This window comes from Cryptomeria japonica, chromosome 11 (genome assembly GCF_030272615.1).
Source record: "Cryptomeria japonica chromosome 11, Sugi_1.0, whole genome shotgun sequence".
Taxonomy (NCBI): domain Eukaryota; kingdom Viridiplantae; phylum Streptophyta; class Pinopsida; order Cupressales; family Cupressaceae; genus Cryptomeria; species Cryptomeria japonica.
In genome coordinates, this window is record NC_081415.1 from 361800604 (window position 1) to 361812231 (window position 11628).

The following is an 11628-nucleotide window of genomic DNA, read 5'->3' on the forward strand; positions in this document are numbered from 1 at the left end:
CTTGCGGTATAGCAACAACCTCTGATGGATCCTGGACATGCTCGGTCTTTACTTTTTTCACCGTGACCGTTCACCGTTACAATTTTAACTTAATTGTGGCTGCCAATGGTTTGTCACTGGTTTGCAAACTTAATCGATGAACTATTTTCCTCTGCGGTATAGCGACAACTGTTGATCACCATCAAACCTGCCCAACCTTTAAACACCTTAACTTTCAAAGTGGACCCTTCATGTTACTCCACTTGCCTGCGAACTTCCGCTAGATGTATCCACATGTCAGTCACTCATTTGTTCAAGAGTCTAGCGGTTTCCATCTTATGACCGCCACGTGCACTTTTTGGTGACTGGATCACTTCCTTTTCCTCGTGCAGACCTCTTATTCTTGCCATTTGGTCTACCATGTAGCCTATTCTGTGATTACTACCCTAGCGGGACCTGCCAACTCATTGCCACCCGGATCACCAGCTCATTGGTCGCTACTCCATGAAGGGTAAACTTTAGGAACCTTTGCCTTGCGGAGTGGCAACAACCATTGATTGTTTTGGAACTTGTAGGCACATTAACACCTGTAACCTTCAAAAAATCAAGTCCCACCATTTAGTCGCTACTCTACGAAGGGTAAACTTTAGGCACCTTCTCCTTGCGGAGTGGTGACAACCATTGATTATTTTTTAACTTGCAAGCACATAAACACTTGTAACCTTCAAAGAAGTAGGTCCCACCATTTAGTCGCTACTCCGCAAAGGGTAAAATTCAGGTACCTTCACCTTGCAGAGTGGTGACAACCATTGATTATTTTGGAACTTGCAAGCACATTAACACTCGTAACCTTCAAAAAAGAAGGTCCCACCATTTAGTCGCTACTCTGCAAAGGGTAAACTTTAGGCACCTTTGCCTTGCAGAGTGGCGACAACCATTGATTATTTTGGAACTTGCACGATTGTTACCTAACTCGACGAGGAAATCAAAACTTAGGAAAAAGGCGAAAAATAAAGAAACATTAAACCCACCTAAAGCCAAACTAAAAGGGGGCCCCCTTTCTAACGACAAACTGACCCTTCCACTTAAGTGGAAAAAGGTAATGAGGAAACATAAGGGAATACCTTCACATATGCAAAATTTTGAAGCGCAGAACCCTAAACCCTTAGAAAAATAACCCTAAGGAACCAACAAGACATTGAAAACCTGACAAATCAATGGATCAAAAGGAAAATACCCCCAATATAAAAATAGTGACAATAGGATAGACAATGTGATAGCTATATAAGGTTTGATAACAACTTTGCTTCTAGGTTAAGGCAAAGGTTGATAGTAAATCCACCAAGGATTCCTAAGGAATTGCATGATTTTGTGAGCCCCAAGGAGAGGGTTCCTCTTATCAGGATTGAACATAATTGGGGGGGATTTTATCCCATACTCTGTAAGTACTATCATCAAAATCTATGGCTTTTTCGGACAGCCTCATGTACTGCCCTTCAATGTTCCTCTGAGAATGGGTTTTGCTGAGGTGATGTGGAAAATTGGATGTATTCAGGATAAAGATTTAAATGGAAAAAGAAATGGGACATTCTTCCCAGATTACACCATTATCCCTTACTTTGTGATTATAAAGGGAGGATATGAGAACTTTGACAAATTCTTTGCTCCATATCATTTGGGGGTAAAAATAGCTATAAACAGTGATCCTGAGGGTTTTTACAATGATTTTAGAATAAGAATAAAAGGAGCTCTGTTGCCCCATGTGCATAATTTTCCTGAGGACTTAATCAGGAATGAATTTGACCCCATGACTCAGGAATGAAGAAAAGAGAAGTGGATAATTTTTAGAAAATTATGGGATTCTATTCAGAAGATGGATCCAAAATATGATCCATTAAAGGAGTTTTCCCCATTCTATGCCAAGATTGAATTTGTTATGAAATTTTTTGATGAATTGATGAAGGTCTTAAGGGAGAAGCTAGCTAGACTTGAAGAAGTTCATGACTGACAACAATTAAGCTCATAACTTCCTGTATCCCAGAGAGCAAGTGGTGTGATAGTAGGGAGGCCTATTCAGGAATCTCCTCACAAAAGAGTTAGCAAAGAAACAAGTGAGGAAGAGGATAGTAGAAATGATAGTGGGAGATTGATAAGGAGAAAGGGTGAGAAGATGATGAGTTCAGAGCTCTTCCCCAAGATACAAACTAAGCCTCTTCAAGGAGTCAGGATCATTGATCTTGAAGATTCTGACAGAAGTCCTTTGCCATTAGCTGTATCTTTTTCACCAGTAAGGAAAGATAAGGAACAGGTAGAGGAAGATAGGTTTGTTGCAACAAGTGCAGAAATGAAGATTGGTATTCCTGCATTGCCTCCTAATTTGGAGTTGGATATTACTCCCTTGGATATCCAGGGTAAAGCCTTCAAAGATGCAAGAAAGGAGGCATGTGATAGTTTCCTTGAGGATTATGCTTTTGTAAGAAGCCCAACCTTTTTGTAGTTAGTATGGAAGACAAAGGTTGAGGAATACAAAGGAAGGATTACTGAGAGGAAGGTTCAAAGGCCAGATAGATCAGATCAGGAATTCCAAGAGGAAGTAAAGAATGAAATGAAGGAAGAGTGCAAGGAAATCACTGCTGATGAGGGTAAGAAAATTGTAAGTCGAGATAGAGTCTTGATATTGGCAAAATGGGATATAGAAGATGCAGTGGCATTTGATGCAATTAGGAAATCAAAGGAAGAAGAAGTAGGGTTAGCATTAAGAGGACCAGACTTTGCAGATGATTATGCAACCTTGGCTATATGGGCACTAGAGGAAGGACCTACGAAGCCTAACATCAATGATTTAAACCCCAACTTAAGGGGAATCTTAATTATAAAGAGAGCAACTGACACATCAAGTGTAGAGGCTACAAAGTTAAATGTTGATGTTGCTAAGTTAGCACATGAGAGTGGAAAAAATGAAGCTTCAGAGAAAGCTGAGCTGATGAAGAATTTTGACAAGCTTTTTAATGATTATAATGCATCTTAGAAAAGGTGTGTGGAGATGAAAATGAGAATGCACCTCCTCAAGCAAGGACAAATAAAGGTTTCCTATCCTGCACTTACAGGACCGTCTGAGCCATCAACATCCAGTTTGCCACCTATTATGGTCCAAGGAGGAGAAGCAACTCAACTAAATACAAGTACTAATATCCCTAGCATGGTATTAGTCCGATATGATGATGATGATGAGTCTGATACTACAAGATCAACTAAACCAAATGATTCTCAGCTTTTACAGAAGACTGTTGAATTAGAAAGTAAATTGAAAGAATCAGAAAAACAATCAGCCGAGCAGCAGAAGGATATAGTTAGCTCAATGCTAACTCATTTGAATGAGAAAATTGAAAGTAGGTTAAACAGTATCCATTCCTTATATTCTTTACTTTTTGATGGTATTCAAAAGTTTAATGATGATAAAGAAGTGGAAATTCCCCTGTTTACAAAGTGGTTACAAAGGGGAAATGAGCTTAGAATGATGTCTATGGCCTCTAAATTTCATGTTGAGAGACCAAATGTACTCCAACCAACATATTTGTTGGTGAAATCAATGCAGGAAGCCCAAATTTTACTAGAAAATATAGAAAGAAAGGTAAGGGAATTGATGAATAGTTTTAGTGAATTAGAACAAACTCTTTTGCCAGATATTGAAGATAGAGAAGGGGCAGTCAAGCCTTTGCAATTTTGGAAGGAAGAGGCAGAGAGAGTCATCAATACCCGAGTAGAAATGATTTGTGATGGGCTAAATATGGATATGCTGGAGGATAGTATGGATAAAATAATTGCTACAATATTATTTTTAGAAACTTTTGAAAGAGAGGCAAACCAAGTAGCCATTAAGTATATTCCATACAAGGCAAAAGTTGATGAAGTCATGAATTTCAATTTACCATCCGATGAAGACTATAGTGCGTGGAGTAGCATGTATCTAAATGATGAATCGAAAGTTGTAAACAGTTTACATAAAATTTTTTTTCTTCTAGTGGCAAATATTTTGGAACCCGTAAGACAGGATGGGGGTAATTTTCATTATGAGTTTTGAAGAAGGCAGCTGCATATTTTGATCCAGTATAAGAAAGTTCGAGGATGATTATTTTCTATAATAGAATGAGATTATGTATAGTCATTTTAAGATGATAGGTGTCTCCTCTGGCCCAAAGATTGTTTGCTCCCTTGTTTTTTATAAAAGGGATTTGAGGGCTATGAGACGGGGTTCAGAATTTTGGTCCCTTAAGTGTTCCTAATTTCTATTTCCAAATAGCAAAGTCTAGGTCAAACAAAAGGATTGTAAAAGGTTATTTTACAAAGAAAAAAATAGAAAGAGTCTCGTGTCTATAATTTTTGCAGGTTCTTGAAGGAGTTATGTATGGATTGTATTCATACAGAGACAACATAATTAATAAATAAATATATGATTCAAACCCACTTCTCTCCAGTGTATTGTTCTATCATGTTTTGAATGCATATTATCAAGGATTTTATCATTCATTGCACTGTTGTGGTGTATGTAATTTTTTGTTCATGCTTTGGTCTAAGAGGTCAATTAAATGCTTGAATGAAATTTTAAAGTGATAGGGATCTTTACAGGGATTTTGATAAGTAGTTTTGGGTAGGGATTACAAATACAATGTATTGCAAGGCAATATTATCTCAGGTTATATGATGTTAGATAAATTCTGTCCGAAGTACAATTTAATGTAGTATGAATTCATGTACCCAATGGAATAAGGCACTAATCATAGTTAAGTGAATTCTTGGGTATTTATTTACTATTTAGAATCACCACTGGTTTGCTATAACTTGTTGAATATCATAATACTTTAATTTTACATGAATGTTGTCATGTGTATTAGTCATCTTATGCTCCAAGATGGTTGAGGATCACTGAGGAATTTTCCATTCCTGAGAATTCTCCCTTATTGTTGAGTCTTTAAATGAGATTATATACTTTGTTTCATGCATTATTTGTGAGTGGCGTAAAATCACAAATAAGCATGGGGATCATCCTCCCTGGTTCTGTAGAGCCTAAAGCACAGAAGGATCTCACATCCTTGTCATTGTTGGTCCAAGTCTGAATAATATTAAATAGTTGGAAGTGGCTTTCCATAGATATTTACAAGAGAAAACAACTTAGTCTTTGCCTTTGAGTCAGTGTAAACCTGCTTTTGGGCAGCAACAAAAAATGACGACTCTGGTGGGGAATTGAATAATAAAGAGTCTTTGGTTAAAGAGATCTTGTTTAAAATATAGTAGAAGTTATCATAATATCTCTGTGATTTGACGGTTGAGCCTGCGGTTCGGTATTTTTGGTTCATGTTTTCCTGTGAAAAAGGTGTTTTACATTTTTGTGAGAAAGATATTCTGGTTTATGAACAAGGTTCACAGATTTCTTTCAAGAATCGTCAAGTAGTATATTATTTGATATCCCAAAGTAATTTGGGTGGTGACTTTGAGGTTTTTACGCTAGTGCGTATATCTTTGAATAATTCTAACAAATCTTTGAAGGAATATGCTACTATGAGTAAAGCAAAGAACACCAGAGGTTACATGAGGTTGCACCCTGAAGAAAAGTTGGAAGAGCTTCAGGGAGCTCCATAGAGACAGGGAACAAGAAGAAATGCAGATAAAAAGACCATTCCCTCATCATGGAAGCCCAAGCATAAGAATGCAAGTAAGTCACAGTTAAACATTGTTCCTAAGGTTCATGCATCATCTTCCCAAAGTTGTGAATCAGATAGTTTAGGATTTTTCAATTATTTATTTGATACACCTATAAAAGAAGAAATGCAACCACAAAGAAAAGAATGCACTCAAGTTCAATATTCAGAGAAGACAAGAGGTCAGAGTAGAAGTAGAAGTCACCAAAGCAACAATGCTATTGGTGTACCTCCTCCTCCAGGTCTCATAACATTTTTTTTCTCGTAGTTACGAATCAGTACGAGAACAAAATGATGTGAGCTTGATTGACTTAGATGATACTTCCGGATCAGAGATAACTTTGCTAGATCCAAAAGAAGTTTTTGGAGATATAGATACATTGAGAAGAGAACTCCAAGAATAGATAGATCTCAGAAGTAAGAGAGAAAAGGAAAAGGAATATGAGGTTATTAGAGTTGTGATAGAAAGAGATGGTCTAATAAGATAGTTAGCAACACTCAAAGCCTTGGCATAAGAAAATGATAAGCGTAGTGTTGAGGAACCTATTTTAAGAGATATTTTAGATAAGAAATCCAAAAATTTCATAAGGGAAAAGGATAAGAATAATGTGGATAACCAGAGGTTAGCTGATTTTAGCCAGCCAAGTATTCAAGTTCCTAAATTAGACTTGGATAAGGGAAAACATAACATGTCTGGTGTCAAGATAGATGATAGGAAGTCTTTGATTATCCCAGATTTAAGCCTAAAGTTATCCCAAATTGACATTGAGCTAGAAACAACAAGGATAGAAAATGAAACTCTTGCAAAAGAGTTGAAGAGAGTTGAAATGGAAGCCTCAAATGTAGAGATGAAAAGGAAAATTGATTTCCTTAAGTTGTCAGCTTTGAACAATGCTTCATTTATTGTTGGTCCATCCAAAACTTAGGCTATTTCTAGTGCAATGCCAAATGTCATTACAAGTGTTCCATCTCAAAATGATGAAAGTACTCAGAACACTAGGATTCCACTTATTGGACATAAAAGCCAGGTAACTACTCAAAATAGTAGTCATCCCCAATGTCCTAAAGATTTTAACATAGTTGCAGGGGTTAACATTAGAACATACGCTATTGCAACTAATACCATAACAAGTGTTGCAAGATGAGCTACAGCAAGGCAATTTCAAAGAAGACCTATCCACCTAGAGAGGTATAGGCAATTACATTTTGATGGGACCCCAGGATATCCCAATATTATCCCAATTGACTTAAGGGATAAATTTAGTAAATTTGCAAGTAATAATGCTATAACTGGTGAAGAACACCTAAGGGAATTCAATGACAAGATGAATGATTATAAGGTGGAGCATGAAGATGTGGTTATGAAATTATTTGTATAATCTCTGACAGACGATGTCGGAGATTGGTATAGGAGATTTCCAACTGCAAGTATTAGTTCCTAGGAGGAATTTGAGAGATTTTTCAAGGAGCAGTATGGTGATAAAACAAACCCCAGTTTCATGTTAAACGAGTTCAATAACATCAAGAATTCATTGAATGGGGATGTGTCTGATTTCAATATCAGATTTCAGAAAGCTATGCACAAGTTGTTTCAAGTGTTAAGGTTCGATGACAATATTTGTCTGACTACATATATGAATGCATTTGATGCGAAAATGGAACATATACTTAGAGACAAGGATCCTCAAACTCTGAGAGATGCATTAAGAATAGCTATAAATGTGGAAGGAAATAGAAGAGCTTTGGGTAAGCTCGGAAGAAGAGAGGATCCTAGACTTTCTAAAAATGCCAAAGATAAAATTGAAAAGTCTTTAGATACAAAACCTAAAGAAGAAGAAAGATGGGACAAGGTACTTAATACCTTGAAGGACTTGAAATTGACTGTGGCAAAAAATGACAAGAAATCTATACCAGAAAAGCCACAGTTCAATAAATTTAATAGACCACTAAGATTGCAAAATTACCCTTATAATACAAATTGGAAGGATGGAAATCCTTTCCAATAGAAAAAGGGTAAATAAGAACAACAAACCCCTGACCCATTACAAAAATATATAGTGAACATGGTGGATGATACTCCCTGGTGTGTTGCTTGTCAATCACCCCATTCACCTGAATATTGTGCTATAGCATAATTTAGTTTAGCTAAGGATGAGACACATGAAGAATAGGAAGAAACTATTGAAGGTGACAATGTTGATTGTCTTATGATTTCTTCTTGTCTTGGAGAAGAAGAATATTCTTCTGATATTGAGACTCAAGACTTTGATATAGATAATCAGAGGCAAATAAATGAAACATATCATCAACAGGTTTTTTGTGATGTGGAATTATCTGTTGATGACCGAATGTGCAATGTTGAACAAGGTGAGTGTTCTGTGTCCTTGAGAAGACCCTCAAATGAAGAGATTTCTAAAATAACAACTGCTATGGTATCTCAGGTAAAAAGCAATTATCAATTGAGAAACACGGTTGTAGGTGAAGACCAGGGCAAGCCTTCGGGTTTATTTGTCAAAGAATTGAAAAATAAAGGAAAAGAGGTCAAGGAGGATGAATCAGTGAAAGAAGCAATCAAAATTAAGGAGGTCAAGAGAAAGGAGTGGGCTAAGAAAGCAGAAGTTATGAAACCTATTGAAAAAATTTCTCCACTTAAGATGAAAGCAAAGATGGTTGAAAAGTTTGCTTCGCCCATTGAAGGAGACTCACAGAAGACTCAAAATATTGAAGGCAAAATACCTAAGAAATATGAAGAACAATCAGGTATGTCACTTGAATTACCAAATTACATGCCTGTGGATATGCTTTAGTTTCTTTCTCAGGTTACAATTAAGGTTCCTTTGCAAGAAATGTTAAGAATTGAAGAGCATAGGGAGAAAGCCATGGCCTGGGTCAAGGGTATTTCCCATTCTGTTGAAATTGAAAATAGGAATGAATCTCATAATATAAAGGAACGAATGATTAAAAATGAAACAAAAGATAAATAATTAGAGGGAATGGTTTCCCAGATTCCCCAAATTTATCTTGAAGATATAGTAGGGGAGAGCCCTGAAAATGTATATCCTTTCTTTCTAAGTGTTATTATAAATGGAGGAGTATTAAAGAATTGTATGATTTATTTTGGGGCCTCAAATAATGTCATACCAGTAAGGATAATGCAGTCCATGGGTTTGAAGGTAGATACTCCCCACAGAAGATGTTGTGCTATGGATTCAAGAGAAGTACATGTGATAGGAACTATAAAGGCACTACCTTATAAACTTGTTTCTTTCCCTGAGAAATAATTACTTATGAGTGTCCTAGTTGTGGATATTCCACCTCATTATGGGATGCTATTATCGAGAAAATGGAGTGCCTTTATGGGTGAAAGTTTGCAATGTGACCTATCTTATGCTACTTTTTGCATTGATGGTAAAAATGTAAAGGTCAAAAGAGAAACTAGAGTACCATATATAATGGTACATACAACACAATCTGGTGAAGATATGACTTGTTTTGTAGACATAGAGATAAATGCATTTGGGGTTGAAGACTCTCCACTGAAGAAAAAGGAACAACCTGCATTATTGGATGAAGAAGTAGAAAAATCACCAGGAGATGATGATTTGTGGACCATGTATTTCAATGGAGCCAGTTCTAAGGAGGGCTCAGAAGCAGGTGTGTTATTCATATCACCCCATGGAAAAACTTTTAAGTTTTCTTTTACTTTGTCCTTTGCATGTACAAAAAATGTAGCAGAAAATGAAGCGTTGTTGCTTGGTTTGAAGTTATCTGAAAAAACATGGGATAAAGAATCTCAAGGTGGTTGGAGACTTTGAGTTAGTCATATCCCAAATCAGATCTAAATATGCATAAAAAAACAAAAGGCTGAAACAATATAGAAATGTTGTATGGGACCAAATTGAGAACTTTGATGCATTTGGTATTGAATGGAAAGAGAAGAGTCATAAAAAAATGGCTAATCTCCTCGAAAATATAGCTCTAAGGCCAGAGGACATCACTTTTTTTGGAATCTCAAAGATTGAGATTCAGACAAGGCCTTCAGTCCTCGATAACATTGAAAACTGGTAGGTTTTTAATAATGATGATGATATTTTAAGATTTCTACATTGTGTAGATGAATATGAAAATTAGGAGATTGATTTTAGTGCTTTTGTGCAAAGAGAGGATGATAAGGAAACAATCTTTGGGAAGGATGTGATTCAATTGAAGACAAATAAAATCCCAAAGGTTTGGTTGTTTTAGAGAGGGTGTTTGATAGTCAAGATAATGCTAAGGTTGTTACTACTGCCCCACACCCTGAAGATTTAGAAGAAGTTACCCTTGGGATGAAAGAAGCTCCAAAGAAGGTATATATTGGAAAGAAAATGTCACCTAGGGTTAGGAAAATGTTAATTATTTATTGAGAAAATACAAGCATGTTTTTGCTTGGTCGTATGATGATTTGAAGGCTTACAGGAGATATTTATTTCAACATGAGATTCCTTTGAAAGAAAATGCCAAGCCTTTTAGGCAGAAACAAAGGTCTATTAATCCAACATTAGAACCTAAAATGCAAGAGGACCTAGTCAAGATAAGAGACGTTGGGATTATGAGACCTATCAGACATTCATCATGGGTGTCTAATTTGGTACCTGTCATAAAAAAGAATGGAGATATCAGACTAAGTGTTGATTTTAGAAATCTGAATATATCTTCATTAAAAGACAATTATCCATTGCCAAATATGGAAGCAATGTTACAAAGGGTAAAAGGTTGTGATATTTTATCCATGATAGATGGATTTTTAGGTTATAACCAGGTGATGGTTAAAGAGTCAGAACAATACAAAACAACATTTACTACACCTTGGGGAACCTATGTTTATATAAGAATGCCTTTTGGTTTAACAAATGCAGGATCAACATTTCAAAGAGCCATGGATGTTGCATTTTTTGATATTATAAATGTGTTCTTAGTGGTATATCAGGATGATTTAACAACTTATTCCAAGAAGGAAAGTGATCACTGTGGTCACCTTGAATTTTTTTTAACAGAGTTGTTGAATATGGGATATCCTTAAACCCCAAAAAATGTTCTTTTGGGGTAACTAAAGGTAAGTTGTTGGGTCACATTTTTTCAAAAGACGGTGTGAGAATTGACCCAGAGAGGGTGATAGCAATAGACAAAGTCCCTCAACTCATAACAGTGAAAGGTATCCAATCTTTCTTTGGGAAGATAAATTTTTTAAGAAGGTTTGTCACTAATTTTGCTGAAATTAGTAGGCCTATATCCAACATGTTAAAGAAAGGTGCGAAAATAGAATGGAACAAGGAGCTAGTCAAGGCATTCCAAGAGATTAAACAGGCTATTAAAAATGCACCTGTTCTTAAAACACCTGATTATGGAAAACCTATGCAGATATCTTCATTTGCATCTTTTCATACTATTGCTGTTGTATTGTTGCAAAAGAATTTAGAAGGTTTTGAATAGCCTATAGCATTTTTTAGTAAGTCTTTGCAAGCTGCAGAATTTAAGTATGATTTAAATGAAAAGTAAGCTTATGCACTAGTGAAGGTTGTTAAAGCTCTTAGGAGTTACTTGATGGGAGCAACAGTGGTTGCATATGTGCCTAGTACTGAAATTAAAGATATTTTCACACAACAAGAAGTGTCTGGAAGAAGATTTTGATGGGTAAATAAGATCCAGGAATTCAATAGTGGTATCCAAATCACTAAATTAGTGAGAGGATTAGGATTGGCAAAGTTAATAGCCTAGAGTAATTTGGATGCCAGTCAAATAAATATTGTGGAAGAAGAGCACAGGTCTTGTATTCGTGATATGGATGGTTGCAAATGGTATGATGATATCATATATTATTTGTAGAGGATGAAATGTCCTGAAGACATGTCTGATAATAAAAGAGGACATTAAAATTACATTCTATTAAATATGGCATTGTAAATGGGAAGCTCTG